The sequence below is a fragment of the Mauremys mutica genome, chromosome 3 (assembly GCF_020497125.1).
Source record: "Mauremys mutica isolate MM-2020 ecotype Southern chromosome 3, ASM2049712v1, whole genome shotgun sequence".
NCBI classification, from domain to species: domain Eukaryota; kingdom Metazoa; phylum Chordata; order Testudines; family Geoemydidae; genus Mauremys; species Mauremys mutica.
In genome coordinates, this window is record NC_059074.1 from 68302650 (window position 1) to 68317543 (window position 14894).

A 14894-nucleotide genomic window follows, 5' to 3' on the forward strand; every position below is an offset into this window, starting at 1 on the left:
GGCCTTCTGAATGTGGTTGGGGCTGGCAATCTAGGATTGTGATTGGGGAAATGAGCATTACTTGTTCTCATCAGTAATAGTGATTTTATACATAAGTGCACTCCTGTTGGGATGCTGCACAAGCTCTTATTATTTCTTTATGATACCACAGGTGTACATGATACTTTACGACAAGTAAAATATACCACACAAATGCTCTTAAGTAAAATATGTGGTCTCAAAAGCTTTTAGTGTCAGAATTGTACCAACAAGTACAATAATGTGTGAATAGAAAAAAAAATGAGAACATGGGTACATATCCTAACTACTAACATACTATGAAAGACCTTAGTTGAAAAATTGTTTCTTCAACATGATAAAGTGATAGCAGTTTAAGTAATTGTAAGACTATCTTGTAGAAGGAAACCAATGGAGGGCAGGGGAATAGGTTTAAAAAACTGTTTTCTATAGGGCAACATAAAATATCCCACTTCATAATCATAATAAATTACAATTTACCACTGTGCAAAATATAACAGTCAATTTAACTATTAGCAGCAACAAAAGATAAAGATATGGTATGTTCTTGGTAAATTAGTAACATTTTTAGAGATTAGGAAAATAGTCCCTTTCATAAATTACTTGGGTTTGGGTTTTTTCTTATTTTTAACAAACCAAACAAACAGTTCTTTAAAGGATGTGACTATACATCAGAAAAAAAACTATCATCTGGAAATGAATCTCAGTTTTACAGGCCAAGATTAATGTATAAGTCATGTCTACTAAACCAAAAGAGGGACATATCAGTCTAAATATACATTTAATTATCCTGATGACAACATAGTTGCACAGTTCCTAGCACTATCAGGCTGATCCCAATTGGGCCTATGGGCATTACTGCAATACAAATAAATAGTAAATAATAAATAACTTGCTTTCCCTGTTAATAATAGCACATGTCAGGCCTGGAATAACTAGAATAGGGTTTCCATAACCAGATGCAGCTAGAAAAAGGGTTCTCCTGACTTGCACAGACCTAAAAGTAACTAATGCCAGTAGCAAATTAGTTCTTCTTACTGTTGTCTTTCCTTTTGAGCAGACTAGAGTAGTCAAAACATTTCTTCATTAAAGTGGACTCTGACAAGGCTTTCTTTCACCAAGGCAACATGTAAAATAAGGCCCTACATGACTAAGGGCTTGTCTACATGAGGAAAAGTACCAGCATTACCACACCAATATGATTCTATTGTTACAATTATTCTTCCCCAGAAGGACACTGTTATTCAGAATAACTGTCCTTTTTCAGTTTAGCTTTATTTGCAAAGTAAGCTAAACTGGAAAAGACCATGGTGGGACTTATACCAGTGTAACTATTGTGGTATAATTATGCTGGTAAATTTCCTCATGTCAACAAGGGTTCATATGGGCATATAACTGGCTTAAACAATGAAATGAAACATTCCATAAGCCAATAAGACCAAGGTAAAGCTTTCTTACAGTGATGGCTTTGAATGAGGGTAATCCTGTCCATCGCTCAATTTATGTTTTACATCTAGCAGAGTGCTCAAGAGCTATCAGAACCTAGAAAGTCAACTGTCTCCAGCTACATTTTGACAGACTTGTTATTCTGGCACAATATATAATCAGTTATACCACATTTTGTCGTAATCCATATCCTCTAAGATTAATTTACATTTGGTTCTATCATATAGGCCCTGTATAGCTCTGCAAAAAAGGGGCTTTTTTCCAATTGAGTTAGCTCAGTCAAGTTAGCTTAACTCAGCTGTGCTTCTGCTCCCACTTCCCACCATAGCAGCCACATAGACACAATGGCCCAGACTGTCAAAGGTATGTAGGTACCTAACTCCCATTGAAATCAGAGAGCTGGGCACTAAATACCTTTGAGGATTTAGTCCAATTTAGTCCAGTAAGATAGTTTGAGCTGTGTCTACCTGAATGTTGGGGTGGGGAAAGAGTCAGTCAAGGGCCTGGTCTACACTTTCGGGGGAGGATCAATCTAAGTTACGCAACTTCAGCTGCATGAATAACGTTGCTGAAGTCAACGTACTTAGATCGATTTACTGTGGTGTCTTCACCACAGTGAGTCAACTGTTGCCACTCCCCCGTTGACTCCGCCTGCGCCTCTCGCCAAGCTAGAGTACAAGAGTCGACAGGAGAGCACTCGGGAATCGATTTATTGCGTCTAGACTAGATGCGATAAATCGACCCCCGCTGGATCGATCGCTGCCCGCCAGTCGGGCGGGTAGTGTAGACATACCCAAGAGTAAACTAATTCAGTTGAGCTAACTGTGTGGCCAGTCGCTTTAAATGGGGTTTTTCCAATGACTCACAATTCAGCTGCTGTCAACTTTAGACTATACCGCATATCTTTGACGAGTGCCCACTGACTACTTTCAGTGACAGGCTACTACCTCTCCACCTGGCTGATGACGATGCCATCAAATGGCTTGGCACATTGCGCCAACACTGATATATAACTGAAAATACAGCTTTTTTTGCCCAGAGAGACAGGGCCATAGTTAGAAGAAGCAATTGACTAGGGCAGAGTTTGGCAACCTTTCAGGAGTGGTGTGCCGAGTCTTCATTTATTCACTCTAATTTAAGGTTTTGCGTGCCGGTAATACATTTTAATGTTTTTAGAAGGTCTCTTTCTATAAGTCTATAATATATAACTAAACTATTGTTGTATGTAAAGTAAATAAGGATTTTAAAATGTTTAAGAAGCTTCATTTAAAATTAAATTAAAATGCAGAGCCCCCTGGACCAGTGGCCAGGACCCGGGCAGTGTGAGTGCCACTGAAAATCAGCTTGCGTGCCACCTTCGGCACGCGTGCCGTAGGTTGCCTACCCCTGGACTAGGGCCTTGTCTATATACAAACTTGCACAGGTTTCATTTTATCTTAAACCTGTTAAACTAAACTGAAATAAGCCTAATGTATTCACACAACTTTTTGCACCAGCTTAATTCAATTTAAAGTTGCACCTTAAACTAAACCAGTGCAGTTTTTCCTGTAGATGAGCCCTAAGGCAGCAAAATGTCCAGTAACAGTGGCAGTGGTTGAGGGTTGTTAGAGGACATATGTTTCCAATTTAATTGTAGTTGAAAATACCTTAAAAGTCAGGGCTTCAATCCATGTGTTATATGATTGTTCTTTCTTTATATATGTATATGTATTTATTGTCAAAACAAAACAGAGTCATCTAAAGTTAAACTAGACTGGTGGAAAAATTATAGGCCAAGGGTCTAATCCAGCAAAGCACTTAATCAAGTCCTTAATTTTAAGCACACAAGTAGTCTCACTGAAGTCCCTGAGCAGACTTGTGCAGCTGGGTAAGGTGCCCAGATGCAGTGAAAACCATGGACTTCAGCTATGCTAGCAGGTCAAAGAGTAGAGAACTACAAAAGGTACAGAAACAGCTGAAAAGTACAGTTGAGGAGAGGGGTAGTATCTCATATGCCATCAACCAAACTGTTAACTATGATGCATGAAGGAGAAAATATAACTTTCATACTCAGATCTTAGACTAGGTTTGCAGTATTGGTAGTTAGAAAAAATACTCTGTTAACCAAGCAAGACATTAAGAGACAAACATGAAATTCCACTGTGGTTTACTATCACTTCTAAGAATTTAAACACAATTTAAATCAGTGACTGGCTGTTAACTAGACATTTCTTCAAACATCCAAACTTACAGGCAGCCTACATTTTGTTTACTCATATCAAACTCATATTTATTTGTGTGTGCAAATGGAAGAAATGCACATGTATTTGTGTGTGCAAATTTACTGTTTATATAGGCACATTTTGCATGTAAACACAACAGAGACCTGCTGAAAACTTAGCCCTTTAATAAACCAACTCGTCTACAATTAGCAAGTAAGAACTGTGGACTTTCATGATTCTGTGTTCTCCTGGTTCTTTTCTTGTCTTTTAGACTGCTCTTTCCATGTGCCCCGTCAGCTTTTCCTGCTGTTCACCTCTTCTGTGTTGTTGTGGTTGATGTTTTTATTCTGGTATCCCAGAGGGCTTTAGTTTCAGGATACTCTTCTCTCTCTACACCCTGTCTGTCCCTGGGGACTAGGGTGACCAGACAGCAAATGTGAAAAATCGGGACAGGGGGTGAGAGGTAATAGGAGCCTATATAAGAAAAAGACCCCAAAATCAGCACTGTCCCTATAAAATCGGGACATCTGGTCACCCTACTGGGGACTTCATATGCTTCATGGCTACCACTACCACCTCTATGTCAATGACTCCTGAATCCAGGGCCGGTGTAACCACTAGGCGAACTAGGCGGCTGCCTAGGGCGCCAAGATTTGGGGATGCCAAAAAGCAGTGCCCCCAAATGTATTTTTACATTATTGCTCCCGGCAGGGGGACAGGCCGCTCGCAGCCACGTTAGCACCTACCTCTGCAGGCGTCCTTTGCAACCACGGGCCCCACTGCCTCCCTCCGCCATGTCCCACATCACTGCCTGCCCGCGCCACCTCTGTCAGCCCGGAGCTGCCTCCTCCCCGAGCCCCCAGGCTGCCGCATCGCTCCCTAGCCCACTCCCTCCAGCTCTGGCAGTCCCGGACCCCCTGCCGCAGCAGCGGCTGCTGCCCAAGGGCCACCAGCTGCAGATCAGAGCGGGTGACATCAGCCCGCCTGCAGCTGGCCCTATTGACAGCAATGCAGCGGTGGGAGGGGGGGCGGGGGTGGGGGAAAGGAAGAGGAGACTGTGGCCACCGGTCCACCTGCGGGGGTGGATCATGGCCCTGCCAGAGGATACAGGGTTAAAGAGCTGCAAAAGTGTAACTCAGAACAGGGAAGTAACTTGCCTGAAGTCACTCAGTGAGTTGGTGCCAGGGTGGAGAATAGAAGCCAGATCCTGACTCTGTGCTCTGATCCCCAAAACAGCCCTTTCCAGATCCATGTGGGGGCGGGGGACAGGAGGGACTCTAGCCATGTGCAGGAGACCCAAGGCCATTTATTTTCATTAAATATGTAGACTAAATAATGAAATTAATAAATTTTCAAGCCGAACGTGTATTAATTCTAATGAACAATGTCACATTATACAGTATTCATTTTTGAAAGTTTATAATAAGCGATGCTCCGGGGGGAGAGGAGGCGCAAGGTGGAAGTTTCGCCTAGGGTGCAAAATATCCTTGCACCAGCCCTGCCTGAATCTACCTCTCCACCTCTGATCTATCCCTCCCTGTTCAGTCCCACATCTATGCGTGCTTCTGACATCCCATACAGCATATTTCACTCTCCGTTTGCCCTACTATCTTTGTTTTTAAGAAAATCCTAATTTTCATCTGAAAAAATCCCTTTCTCCTCCCTTCTTTATCACTGTTGATAATTCTGTCCTTCTCGCCATCACAAAGCTGTACAACTGTGGTGTCACATATGACTCTTTTTCTCCCACTATATTTAAACTGTTGCCAAACCTGTCAGTTCTTCCTTATAACATCTTACACCCACCCATTCCTCTCAACCCTTACTACCAAAGCACTGATCCAAGCGTGGGTCATCTCTTGCCTCAGTTACTATGTTATGCTTTTAAAGATCCTTGTATTAGAGTATCTCAAAGCACTATATCTATGAAGCATGTAATCTCTTCCCCCCTCTCTGTTCTGATTCTCACTTTGCCCCGCCCTCATCCATCAACTATTCATTTGTTAAAATGTTTTTTGTTGGCCATCACTGAGACCATATCACTCTACTGTTTGAATCATTTCATTGGGACCCATTGCCTTCTTCATCAGGTAAAATCTTCTGTCCTCATCTTCAGGGCCCTGCACAGCTTTGTTCCTTTCTTTCTGTCTTTCTGCCTCTCTGTTCTGTCTTTGCTCCCACACAAGTTGTTCAACCCAAGCCTTCCCTTTCCTTATCTCTCATCTTAGGATATGTCGACACAAAAGATGGCGAGAGTGACACATCTACAGTGCTGCATTGTGCCACTGTAGAGCAATAGTGTAGGTAATTGCTACAGTGACAGAAGGGGTTTTTCCATTGCTGTAGTTAATGCCCACCCCACCCTCGAGAGGCAGTAGCTAGGTTGAGGAAAGAATTATTTTGTCAATCTAGCAGTGTCTATACTGGGGCATAGGCTAGTTTAGCTATGTGTTTCAGGAATACGAATGTAGCAATGTAGCTAGGTTGACCTATGTTCTGCGTTTAGACCAGGCCTTAGTGATTTCTTGCATACTGCACCTTGCAACTTCAGAGGGAGCAGGAGCAGGTTCTCCATCCATAAGTTAAGCGTGTGCTTTAGTACTTTGCTGGTTTAGGACTTAAGTATGTGAGGAAGCATATCAATTTCCTCTGCTAGGTAGATCCAAAGCAGCTGAAGGATGGCATCCAATATAGCATTCAACCCTGGTTGCAAAAGGAGTGACAGAAATATTGGTGTTCAGCTACGGGGCTACTTGAAAGTTGGATCCTTATAAGTCACTCCCAGGTAAAATACAATCACAGCTTCTCTTGCCGGTAAGCAAGATAACATAAGCAAATATTCAGCATCATTTTCTATATTGCTATCTTCAGCATGTAATTTTAGGTGGCTATCTGAAATTAATGACCAGCAATGATGCTATTAACAAGAGAACAGATGGGCTACATAATTTTATTTACTTGATCGTAAGTTTGAGACATTTCAGAATAAGTATTATAATGACTAAAGGAAATACTCTGTCCTTGAAGCAAACTCAGAGGAGTACAACTTGTTCAGAGAGATTTTGAAAGTAAACAAAAGAGTTTAAGGCCAGAACTGACTCCTTTGAAATTCAGCTATGAAATGAGAAATGATCCACAATGCTAAAGATACTTTGGGGATGAGTATCAAAGATATGTGAATTATGTAATTAATTAGATTAAGTAAAGAGACAGAAAAATCTTGAGAACTTTTTTTAAAGTAGAGCTCTGATATGTTGGGAGCATAAGAACAAAATTCTCAGAGGGTCTTGCTTAGAGCCCAGAACCAGTATGACTTCTTGCCTTGAAGCGAGTGAAAACTAGAGGAGGGTAGAGTACGTACAGTCTTATCCCTTTTCATTGTGGATCAAAGAAATAGAATCCTCAGGATCCGCCAGGCTTTTGATTTCTTGCAGTAGATCTGGAGTGCAGATTTCTCTGGACTGCATTTTAAGCGTTCTTGGTTTATTACTGTTGGATATACTGTACCTCCCCAATACTCTGAAATATCAATTCCTACAGGGGACTTCTTATATGCTCTGTATCTTATTTACTGGATTATTTGTGGTATAAATGATAGTTTGAAATTGGGTATAATATGAGTGAACCCCTCTTGCCATTGACAGAAGCTGTTTTATTACGAGAAGGGTTTTTTTTCCCTTTTTGTAGTCTTTCTTTGCATCTGAATTGAATTTTCTCTAACCCAGCCGTATCATATCCACAGGCTCTACCTATATTATATACTAAAAGCCACAGAGTAGTTAATTTGTATTTACTTCTTTATTTCTGTACAGTTCTATGAAACTTGGATGATCAATGCTATTCAAAATCAATATGTATACATACAGAAGTATCACAGATAATTATAATTTGCATCCGATGAAGTGGGTATTCACCCACAAAAGCTCATGCTCCAATACGTCTGTTAGTCTATAAGGTGCCACAGGACTCTTTGCTGCTTTTACAGATCCAGACTAACACAGCTACCCCCTGATAGATAATTATAACCTATCTATCTATCTATCTATATCTATGCAAATATGAATGAACTACTTTATGTAGGTTTTAATATACAGGTAGCTCACACAGATGTATAACACATCTAACCACAAAATGCCAGTGCAAAAATGCAGATCAGTTTAGAGGTATTTGTGCTGATTCAAAAGTGTCTGATTATGGAATACTGATGCTGGAATGGCAGAAATGTGTTAAATCTGGGGTAGATATTAAATGTGCACAAAGTACTTACTATTAGTAAGTAATATTCTGAAGAGGAAGAGCAGGTTTCAGAATGGTAAGGGCTGTCTTATAAGGGAACTTGTTGCTACTTAAGACCAGGGTGGATTTGATTTAAATCACTAGTCAGAATGACTCGATTTAATCATGGATTTCTACATAAAAGTACATTCTTGTTGGTTGTTATAGCCTTAATACCTATTCTTCACAACTCAGAGATAGATGCTGGTTTCATTTTTAGAAGGTACACACTATACATTTTTAAGTGATTTATTTTGAAAACTTTTCAGATTAGTTTTACAGCTATATCAGAAAATGAATGATTGTTTGGTTATTTCATTTAAATTGAAGCAGATATTTCTGAAGTCATCGGGAGGTGAACTATCTCCAGTTCAACAGGTTAATCATTAATATTTGGAGGATTTTCTTACTATGCTGTATTAGGAGGAGAACATAACTGGACAGACATTTAAATTGTTTTATTTAACTAAAACAACATTATGTTTTCTGGATTTTTTTCTTCAACAGCAAACATATAATATTATAACAAAACAAGCATATGAATTTTTGAATTTAGTTGAACATTCAAGTTTTTTAAAATCAGGTTTGTTTTTGTTAAAATTATTTTTAACTAAAATAGTTAAATGAAATATTTAAAAAGACAAAAAAAACAAAATTTAAATCGAATATATCAGCCAGGTCAACATGAGAAACTTAAAATATTGGCTACTGCAGCTAACTCAGTCATCTTCACCTTCATTTTCCTGTTTGTTCACAATCTGGAAAAGAAAAACAAGCTTTCCTGCTTTTTCAGGTCCCAAACGGTTTCTCAGTTTGGAATAAACTAGTCCAAAGGAAGAAAATATTCTTTCTACACCGACAGAAGAAGCTACTGCTGTTAAAAGTAAGATTATCACTTCAACAGTCTCTGAATCCAAGTGCTTAAGTGACTTCCACAAGTTCACTGGTGTGGCTTTCTTTAAAACATCAGCAAACATATATATTTTTTGACTGGTTTACCCTTAACTCTGAAGTTTATTATAGTTGGCATTATGGAGGGATGATTGCTGGATGTCCATGTCATAGCCAACTCCTCTTCTTCAGCAGTTAAGGTTTGACCCTGGTACTGAGTATTGAGAATATTTGCAAGAAAATGAGCTGGAAATAGTGCTTGTCCCATTCGTTTCTTTAATGCTTGTAATTTAACGCTGTCATTGCATATTTCTATTTTTAAGATCTCACTCAGTTCCTTCCAAATTTCAACAGTGTTAGCAATAAATCAGCTATTTCCCTGCATTTTGTTCAAGGCTACAGAAATAGGCTTCAAGGTACTCAGCGTGTGTTCAACATTTCTCTTAAGCCCAATGCTGAGAACTTTGGCAGTGACAGTGCCATCTATTTTTTCAGGATTTTGTTCACAAACTGTCATCAGATTAGACCAATTCTTGATATAGTGCTCAAAACAGTCCACTACTGAGTTCCATCAAACGTCTGGTGGGAGAGTTAGCTTGGTTCCTCCCATTTTTTTCAGAGTAGCTGCTGCAAAGTGGTTGTTATGGAAGTATTTTGCAATTTACACAACATTAGCCTTTTTTTCTGGAACACTGAAATCTTTCACTAGGAGATGCATCAAATGAGCACTGCAATCGTATTTGATTAGCTTGGGACTCTCTTCACTCTTCTCATCTTGGATACGTTTGCAGCATTGTCTGTGACCAAGCTGCATAAAGACATTAGAATTTTTTTCACAGTTTGTTATAGCTTTTACTGCTACTTCTATGTAAGTATTCTGCTGTGTGTGCATTTCCTGATGTGTCAATTATTTCTGTAAGGAAGACATTCCCTTGTTCTGTTGTCACAGAAGCACATACAACAGGATCAGTGTGGACATTGGTCCACCCATCAAGACTCAGGTTAACAATTTCACCATCTAGACCAGGACTTCCCAAACTTGGTTTGTGACTTGTTCAGGATAAGCCCCGGCGGGCTACAAGATGCTTTGTTTACCTGAGCATCTGCAGGTTACGGCCGCTCGCAGCTTCCAGTGGCCGTGGTTCACTGTTCTTGGCCAATGGAAGCTGCGGGAAGTGGCGCAGGCCCCAAATCTCAAATAGTTGTGGGTGAGAACAAACCACCAGGTTTGCTGTGACATTATTGGGGATACTGTTCCTGATGGCTTGTAGTCCATCTTTGTGTGGAATGTTGGTGTAAAGAGCTTCTACATCCATAGTGGCTAGGATGGTATTTTCTGGAAGATCACCAATGGATTGTAGTTTCCTCAGGAAGTCAGTGGTGTCTCAAAGATAGCTGGGAGTTCTGGTAGGTAGGGCTTGAGGAGAGAGTCCACATAGCCAGACAATCCTGCTGTCAGGGTTCCATGACTATTTCAGATTTGGGGATGATTTATACCTTCAAGTCAGCAGCAGCGTTATGGGTACCCGCATGGCCCCACAGTATGCTAACATTTTTAGAACAACTCTTCCTCAGCTCTTGTCCCCTAGCGCCCCTACACTACTTGTGCTACATTGATGACATCTTCATCATCTGGACCCATGGGAAGGATGCTCTTGAGGAATTCCACCTGGATTTCAACAATTTCCACCCACCATCAACCTCAGCCTGGACCAGTCCACAGAAGAGATCCACTTCCTGGACACTACAGTACAAATAAGTGATGGTCACATAAACACCACCTTATACCGGAAACTGTACTGTATATCTATTAAAGGGACACCATCATAGGACCTAAACCACATCAGCCACACCATCAGGGGCTCGTTCACCTGCACATCTACCAACGTGATATATGCCATCATGTGCCAGCAATGCCCCTCTGCCATGTACATTAGCCTAACCGGACAGTCTCTATGCAAAAGAATAAATGGACACAAATCAGACATCAATAATTGTAACATTCAAAAAGCAGTAGGAGAACACTTCAATCTCCCTGGACACTCAATAACAGACTTAAAAGTCGCCATTCTTCAACAAAAAAACCTTAAAAAACAGACTTCAATGAGAAACTGCAGAATTGGAATTAATTTGCAAACTTGACACCATCAAATTAGGCCTGAATAAAGACTGGGAGTGGCTGGGTCACTACAAAAAATAATTTTCCCTGTTTATGACTTCTTGTCAACTGCTGGGAATGGGCCACTTCCATTTTGATTGAATTGGCCTCATTAGCACTACAAAAAGTAATTTTCCCTCTGTTGATAGTCACCTCTTCTTGTCAACTGTTGGGAATGGGCTACATCCACCCTAATTGAATGGCCTCATTAGCATTGACCCCCCCCCACTTGGTAAGGCAACTCCCATCTTTTCATGTGCTTTATATTTATACCTGCTTATTGTATTTTCCACTCTATGCAGCTGATGAAGTGGGTTATATCCCATGAAAGCTTATGCTCAAATAAATTTGTTAGTCTCTAAGGTGACACAAAGACTCCTCGTTATTTTTACTGAAATGAAAAAGTTTATCAACCTGAAGATCCTGCATGTTCAGACATGTTCCTTTTATCATCTTTAAGGCAGCTTCCTCCTGAGAAGGAACACATCTCAGGAGTGGGGGGAGGGATAGCTCAGTGGTTTGAGCATTGGCCCACTGAACCCAGGGTTGTGAGCTCAATTCTTGAGGGGGCCATTTAGGGATCTGGGGCAAAAATCTGTTTGGGGATTGGTCCTGCTTTGAGCAGGGGGTTGGACTAGATGACCCCCTGAGGTCCCTTCTAACCCTGATATTCTACAATTCATGATGTTGTTTCATTTGGGCAAACAGGCCATGCATTTCTTTGTTGCACATTTTGCACACATGCCTGTCTTACCCACAGGTAGAAGAACTTCATTAAAATATTTCCAAACTGGGTCTCTTTTACATCCTGCTGCCATTATAGGTTTTCCCTTCTAGTGAGAGAATGGTATGGTAGATCTCAAATCAATGAAGGCTACACTCAGAAAGACCTCAAGACTTCTGGAATATGCTGCTCAAACAGTTTCACTTTTGTTTCTACTGCCTGTTCCTCCCTTCTCTCATTTATCTCCAGACTTCTCCTTGTCCAGATCTATTCTGCCCCCAACGGTCTTCTATTCATTGAACTTTTTGAAACTTTGCACTTTTAGAGAGAGGTAAGGGATTGACTCTGTGTACACAAATTTGTAGAGGGACAATAGGGTTCAGGTCTGTTATTTCTCACCTCTATATATTATTCATTTATTTAAAAACATTTTTGCTGTTAACAAGCATGTTATCTCTGGAGACACAATCCACAGTTTGAAAACTGCAAAACTAAGCATCTCTGATGGTATCTTCTAGACTAAGCACTGAGTCCCATTGGGTAAATAGAAAGATTAACCTAAATAATCTATACAGAAACCCCTGGAATCCCATAAGATTCGGTCCCTAATCCGTGAACTATTGGAACTCATTTACAAAACTTTTCTTAAACATTACATGAATATATTGTCTCATACTATAGAATTATAATTTATAATCCCTATTCCATGATGAGATTGTGACGTTGTGCAGTCTATATGGTTTTATAAAAATTTAATAAGTGAATATAATGTAACTGAGATATGCTTCATGCAAAAGGTCTCTTGTAAGGTATCATTACAAAACTTATAATCTACTAAGTGTGATCATCCTATCTGTATAAATGTACCACTCTTGTATCTGAAACTAGAAATATGAAATAAAGCTCTGAGGGCCTATTGTAATTATGTAAAGTGTGGGCCATTAATGGTGGTCTGGAATCTTGATGACTCCCATTAACTAGGAACACTGTCTGCAAATGGCTATGTTTTACCTGCAAGTCTTTCTGTATACCTGTGTGCTGGCAAGTGGGTAATGAAGTCTTGCAGTGACATGTGATCATGTCACCTGAACTGGAATCCATCTTTAACCTGGTGTCTTTCCATTGAGAAGGAGGGGGTGGGAACTCAGAGAGGGACAAAAGGATTCCCGCCTTATTCAAAAGATATATAAAGGGGTGGAAGAGAACAAAGGGAGAGAGAAGCCTCATGAAGAATCCCCTAGCTACCACCTGAGCTGGAACAAGAGCTATACCAGGGGAAAGAATTGTGCCCAGGCCTGGAAGGTGTCCAGTCTGAGGAAAAATCTTACTGAAGTATCTCTAAGGGTGAAATTATCTGTATTCAGTTTGATTAGACATAGATTTGCACATTTTATTTTATTTTGCTCGGTGACTTACTTTGTTCTGTCTGTTACTAATTGGAACCACTTACATCCTACTTTCTGTATTTAATAAAATCACTTTTTACTTACTAATTAACTCAGAGTATGTATTAATACCTGGAGGAGCAAACAACTGTGCATATCTCTCTATCAGTATTATAGAGGGCGAACAATTTATGAGTTTACCCGGTATAAGCTTTATACAGGATAAAACAGATTTATTTGGGTTTAGACCCCATTGGGAGTTGGGCATCTGAGTGCTAATGACAAGCACACTTCTGTGAGCTGTTTTCAGGTAAACCTGCAGCTTTGGGGCAAGTAATCTAGACCCTGGGTCTTTGTTGGAGCAGACGGGAGTGTCTGGCTCAGCAAGACAGGGTGCTGAAGTCCTGAGCTGGCAGGGAAAACAGGAGCAGAGGTAGTCTTGGCACATCAGTTGGCAGCTCCCAGCGGGGGTTCTGTGATCCAACCCATCACAGAGATAACTTTGAGCTATAATGTATCTTAATTAAAACTATCTTTAGATAGGTTTTTTCCTCAAAAAGCATTTTATCCAAAAAATCTGATTTAAATTTAAAAAATCAATTTTTTTTAAAACATTGATTTTTATCCACCCTGCTTAAGACTTTATGTAAATCTTGCTGTCAAACAGATTAATGCTGCTTTGTAGTCTTTATGAGAGAGCTATTAAGTGTGGAGATTAGTTTTTAAAAAATCAAAATGGAAACATACAGAAAAGAGGGTGGATGCTTTTTAGCTGGCATTTATATTTTTATTTCAAAGTAAGAAACTTTCTTCTATATACCACGGAGGCATAAAACATAAGGAGAAAAGGTATCTGTTTCAATATGGCATAATGGTAGTCTGAAGGTATACTGAATTACTGCCTTTTTTGTGTCAGAATCAAGACTTCCTGAGGATGTACCTGAAGTATGTTTTTTAAAGCTTTCTGGGGTATTTTATGTAAACTTTTAATGCTGCACATGGCAGGGGCAGGGTGAGAGTGGGGACAGGAGGAAATTTATAAATACCCAGGATGTTTATTCAGGGAAGTAGCAAAGCAAAGCTCTTGTTTGTTCATGAATGACTGACAATCTTTTGGTGCTTTGTTAATTTTTTGGTGGTAAATGTGCATTCTGAATGGATCTGGGGAATATTTCTCACATGAACTATAAGATCAAATTCAGCCCTGGTGTAAATTAATGAAATCTTGATACCAATGGAAGTTGCACCTCTTTATGCTATGACCATAATCTCTAAATAACGCCATATAACTAGTGATTGATATGTTGTGAGAGAGGAGGTTGTGTTTTGTGGCCAGGGAAAAGTAAGTTGCCTCCATATTTGTCTTTCTTTAGAGCTCAGTCCAAGAGCTTTATCTGTGGAAAATCAGAAGGAGCCAATGCCTTCAGAGACATATGTATAATGCGGCAGACCAGTTGACTTGTTGAAGAAATCTGAGATGAGATTGTTGGGAGTCCAAAAATGAAAGCCTACCCTGGTGGCCAAGAGCTTCCTGTACATAGTTCCTGAAGGATTTTCTCCTGGCAACCCATTTGAGGGAAAAGATGCCCCATCCCTTTGCATTTTTGAAACCTCTCTAGTTTTGATAATCTGAGGGGGAAGGAAAAGGCTTAGTGTCTGTTGGGGCTGCTCCAACCAACAACAATTAATTTGTGGGTGAGGGACTGTTAGGCACACGTCAGACTCAGAACAATATTTCTGGTTTTTATGCACTGACTCATCAGTGTTTATAGGCTTCCAACATGTCAATTGCCCTG